We start from the raw sequence: 6,000 nt of genomic DNA on the forward strand, positions 1-6,000 counted from the left end.
GGTGCTCAAGCCTATGCCAATAATACACTGAAATAATTTTCTTGTCCGCTTCTGTGGTGTAGTGGTTAATGTGATTAGCTGCCACCCCCGGAAGCCCGGGTTCGATTCCCGGATCTGCCATGAAATTTAAAAGTGGTACGAGGGCTGGAATGGGGTCCTCTCAGCCTCGGGAGGTCAACTGAGTAGAGGTGGGTTCGCTTCCCACCTCAGCCATGCTGGAAGTGGCCATCCTTCTCCAGGCAAATGTCGGGATGTACCTAACTTAAGGCCAAAGCCGCTTCGTTCCCTCTTCCTTGTCTATCCCTTCCAATCTCCCTATCCCCCCGCAAGGCCCCTGTTCAGCATAGCAGGGGAGGCCACCTGGGTGAGGTACTGGTCATCCTCCCCAGTTGTATTCCCCGACCCAGAGTCTGAAGCTCCAGGACACTGCCCTTGAGGCGGTAGAGGTGGGTGGGATCCCTCGCTGAGTCCGAGGGATAAACCGACCCTGGAGGGTAAACAGATAAAGAAGAAGAATTTTCTTACGCCGGGCTGAGTGGCTCAGACGTTTGATGCGATGGCCTTCTGATCCAAATTTGGCAGGTTCGATCCTGGCTCAGTCCGGTGGTATTTGAAGGTGCTCAGATTCGTCAGCCTCGTGTTGGTAGATTCACTGGCTTGTACAAGAATTCCTGCGGGACTATATTCCGGCACCTCGGCGTCTCCGAAAACCGTAAAGTACTTAGTGGGACGTTAAGAAAATTATTATTATTATTATTAATATTATTATTATTTTCTTATAGTAAAAAATGACTGGATTCGAAACTCATGGCCTTTTATTTTCAATTCCAAGACTACCGCGATAACCATTACGCTACAGGCCCACAAGTTTTCGATTGTGAAATTTATGGCACTGTTTAACAATGTGGATCCTAGTGTTTGAGTTCCATATTTGTGAATATTATTGATTTTACGTCCCACTAACATTTCAATAGAGTATTTGATTGATTTTCTTAATATAAGAGGCATAGAATGTAACCTTAACACAGATGCTAGGTCATTACTTTTTTTAATACTTGCGGTCCTTATCAGTTCGCATGCCCATTATCTTGTGGGTAATTTGTTCAGCGCATAACACTTTTCTTGGAATATAACTGCAATCTAAGATTATTTAATGACAAACACAGATACATTATAAACAACACTGCATTGCGCCATGAATCATACAGATGACATTATGTTACTGAAGAGTTGGTCACACCAAGCCGTGTAGGTAGCAGCACTATCGACTTTCTCACTGAAAACAGCAAGCTGTCCGGTATTCCGCAACCTCGCATTTCCATGGCCCTTGGTAGGATTCCAGTCCCCGTTCCACGTTCCTTGTTCATAGTTGTCAAGTTTTTTAACCTGATATTTGTTGATGTGTATTTGGCGCAGTTCATCGGATGATTTTTTGTTGCGTATCTAGGGTTTAAGGTACTGTGTAAATTGATTTATTTTCCTCCCTTTTACCTGTGTATCGTGTAACCGGTGAAAAACCGGTTACATATTGGTAGCCGAGCAATCGCGTGGTTGCGGACGGAAGGAAAGTGAACGGTGATCGTACTTAACCTAAAAGGTTCTAGCCTCGAAATTTGTAAATCGCCTTGAAATCTAGTTTCTACCCGTCAGGATGGCTCGTGTTGTTCCTAGTCCTTTCCATTTGAGAAAGTCAGAACTAATTTATGAACTTCGAATACGCAAACTGAATTCTACAGGCAATGTCAGAGATGACACTAGCCTGGTGAAACAGTCCCTTGATTTACCTGTAACAATTCCCGAGTTTACTACGGACGAGGTGCGTGAGTCTTTGGCCGTGGTTAAAGATAAATTGGCGGAATTTAAGACCATTGTTGTGCCTTTTGGTGGTTCTGTGCCCTCGCATGGTAAATTAGCGCGGGTTAAGGCACAGTTATTACATTACCTGGACAGAATTAGGGATTTGTTGTCTCTCAAATGTCCGGCAAATGAGCGGCAGGTATGTGAATCCTTGCTAGTACAGTTTTCAAGAATATTGGACGAAATCTTAGGCTTTATTGAAGGGAAGGGTTTGAGTAACACTAGTTCTGAGGTTCGAGTGTCCACCCCATTTGAAACATGTGAAAGTGTTGACTCTGGTTCGGCATCTGTAGCTGCTCAAGTTTGCACTCGGACAATTAGTGCTAGTGTTATTCAGGAATCTGATGTGAGTAATGTTCGCCTGGGATCTTCTGCTTCGTTGCCAAGAGCTAGGACACCTAATGATTCATATAATGTATCTTCTTTGAATGTCGGTAACTCTACTAATTTGCCTGTGGTATTTGAAAATTCCGCCGTGGCTCAGTGTCTGCCCTCTATTGTTACACAACCTGGTTCTTATGCAATGTTGCAAAACCACCCCCCTGTCCTAGCGCCACCGGTATCAAGTGCTCATTTAGGTTTAATTACCCCTACGCAAGTGGTTAATGCCCCGATGGTCTCTCAGATTAGCGAGAACCTTTCACAGATGAGAATGTCTGGGCCCGTAACGTTGCAGGCTAATGGTAGTCCTAACCTAACCTTCTGTACTCCATCCCTTTCGCAAGAGCACCCGAATCAAAGGTACGATGGCTCAGTAACCCCTCTACACCACTCTAAGCCCTCCCAGGCACCTCCTACACCTGCTTTCCCCCAGATTTTCTCTAACCTACCTCACCCGTTGACTACTGTGTTTAAGGGAGCCTCTAAATTTTCGGCTAACTCCGTTGTTGATGTTCTTGCATTCCTTCGGTTCTTAATTGAGTTCAAGGATCAGGCAATAGTGTATAATCTCAGTAACGACCACGCGTTTCAAATCCTATACCCGCATGTATCTGGAGCTCTTTCTGAGCATATCGTCAGGGCCATTTCAGAAAGATGGACTGTAGATCAATTTCACGCACATGTGCTTGAATTTTTCATTCCTTCTTGTGGTTTGTCTTCATTAATGCAGAAGCACTATATCAGAGTGCAACATTTCAATGAGTCATTATCTGAATATGTTCAAGATATTAATCTCCAGGCTAGGATTTTTCGGCTCCACTCCGAGGCCCAAATGGTTGCCAACATTATTGAAGGTCTCGCCGCGAACTACAGGTCATATCTGGCTCAGTTGGAAGCTGTCACGGTTTTTGCAGATGTTCGATATGCAGACCAGTTACGCCTTGCATTAGCCCTCCTCCTATGAGTATGCCCTATCCTCAGGATCCAGAAACCACCCCTTCACCTCCTTCCAACTCGCATAATCCTCGTACATGTTTCAATTGTGGCTCCTCTGCTCGTCGCAAGCGGGACTGTCCTGAGGTTGGGACCTTAGGTAATGCAAAACCTGTCATGGGTAGAGGCTTTTCCACCAATACTTCTTGCCGTAACTGTGGGTCAACTAGGCACTTCTCTAGGCAGTGCCCACGTAATACTTCAGACTATGGACCTCCAGGCAACAGTAACTCTAGATGAATAACCGCCAGTTCTGATGGCACACCCCAAAGTGTGGCTTCTTGTTTGGTCTGTCATAATTGTACCTTGGAGGACGATTTACCTAATTCTGAAGCTGATGATTGGTCCCTGTCTGACTCTAGTGATCATTTTTTGCAATGTTGTGGGATTTCTGCCATACCTTCTTGTAAATTACCGTACTTATGCATAGAGGTAAATAACGAACCTGTCTGTGCGTTACTAGACTCTGGGAGTAGTATCACCTTAATGATTGAGACCTGGTACGATTCGATGAAAACTGTTTGCAAGTTACCTTCATTTTAACCCGTGTCCTTAACCTGACATACTGCTAATTCCAACTCATTGAACATTGTGGGATCCCTAGATGTCAATATAAGAGTCCGTGATTTCACTATTGGAAAAATATTTATCCTGTCAGTTCATATTGGATGCCAATTTTATTGTTAAAACTGGTATGATTTTGGACCTGCAGTTCAACTGATTCCATTTTAAATTTTCTGCAACAACCTTTGAGCTGTGTGATCGCTCCCCTATTCTGCCTTGTCACGTTAATGCTGTTCCTGATGATTCTGGCGAACCCAAGGTTTTGATTTTAATCATACCCACTGATCTCTATACATGGATCGCTGATGGCAGGTCTCCGCTGCAGGAGAAAGTACGCCAAGTTGAGCGCGCGGTTCGCCATGTTGGCGTACCCAACCTAGAGCTCTCCTTATGGGGAAGCAATGATAATATAGTCAATTTTAAGTCGCAATTAATGGCGCATTGGAATAATTAAAAATATAAAGACATGTTCACTCAAAGCTTAAGGACATTGGGATCACTGACACGTCATTCCGAGGTCAGTAAATCTCCGGGATAGCAATAAACATGAGTGTATAATAACGGCCGACAAATATTAACTTAGGTGCTGAATACATGCAATTAGCGATCGGTAACACAATACGAGTGAAAACCAGTTTCTGGAAACATTGCTGTAAATTGTATACATGTATGCCACGAAATTATGCATTCTTAAAATGATGTACCTATAAACGTAGCTCACTATACAGGCCTAGATTCGACATATCGTAATCGGTGCTTGATAATGAATTTCTGTTTCCTGTTTCCATGAAATAACGCGCATATTATCAAATTAAAATATCATTGAAGCAAATGTACACATTTATAAAACCAGCAAATATTCAAAACTTGTCAATATATCACATTACCTGCAGCTTAATTTACTATTACAGACCTCTTTAATTAAATTCAGCTAGCAAAGCGATATTGATAGTCATCATCAGAAATATGTAACACCAGTCAAAAGAGTCCCAAATACCACGAATAGTATAATGGGATAGCCCAAAACACCCACCACACTTTCCCTTCTCCCACCACTCCGGTGTCTGAAACCCATAATTATTACTGATGTAAATACGGTCTAGAATTCCTCCAGACTTCATTTTCTAAGATTGTTATAAGGTCACATCAATCATTTCATCGAAACCGTCAGTTTAATCCTGAGAAATAAAAAAATATAAGTAAATCTTTACTTGCAGTTAATGTTCAGTAAAATTGAAAACAGTTGGCTGTACATCACTTCTAAGGTGTACAGTTTGTCCATTTCTATCAAAACAGTCTTCCTCTAAGTGATCCGAGCAGAGAAAGAGTTGTTTTAGAAGGCTCCCAATTCTCCCGCCTGATACTCCTAATCCATGATCTTAGAAGTTCGGGTCTCGAGAAAGGAAACCTACAAAAATTAATTGCCATTTTGCTCCCGGAATATGCGAAAAAAGATACAATAAACCTAAAATTCAAAACACTACCCTAGGAAGATTCTTATGTACAGTATAAAACTCCCCGATGAAATGATTTCTCCTTCTGCTGATCGGTTCTGTTTGTACATCCATAAGCTGAACACTGCGGTATATTAATACCCCGTAGAATGTTTCTTCATTCATATTTCAGATAAACACATACATATTTAAATTGAATCCTGTAATCCACAAGTATACTACAAGGCAACGAACCTAAATTCGTAAAATACACTACTATTTACTTTGCAATAACACAGCACGGAACACTCGTGGAACTACAATCAGGAGGCCTGGCGTCACTGAACTAAGCATAAACAAAGTAAGCGCGCTCCTCGTGGTCTACTGCACCGTGCGCTCGCTGCCATCTTACTACGCCAGTCATCTTCTATTCGGCTTACTGCTACCCAAGCTACCAGCAATCCAGGTATAGACATCAGTGATCATACCCGATGAGCAGGCCAGCCAACTTCGGAATCTCTGCGATAAGTTTCCTGATGTCTTTACCGACAAGTTAGGTGTCACCAATGTCTTAGAGTACAAAATTGAAGTCACGGATAACATACCTGTTCGCTCTCCTCCGTATCGGCTGTCACCTCCCAAAATGAAAGCCCTTAAGGCTATTATTGACCAAATGCTCGCCGACGGAGTGATACGCCCGTTTAAGTCAGTCTTTTCTTCTGCCATGTTTTTGGTCCCTAAACCGCGAGGTGGTTATCGTCCTGTAGTTGAC

Source organism: Anabrus simplex, chromosome 3 (genome assembly GCF_040414725.1).
Source record: "Anabrus simplex isolate iqAnaSimp1 chromosome 3, ASM4041472v1, whole genome shotgun sequence".
Taxonomy (NCBI): domain Eukaryota; kingdom Metazoa; phylum Arthropoda; class Insecta; order Orthoptera; family Tettigoniidae; genus Anabrus; species Anabrus simplex.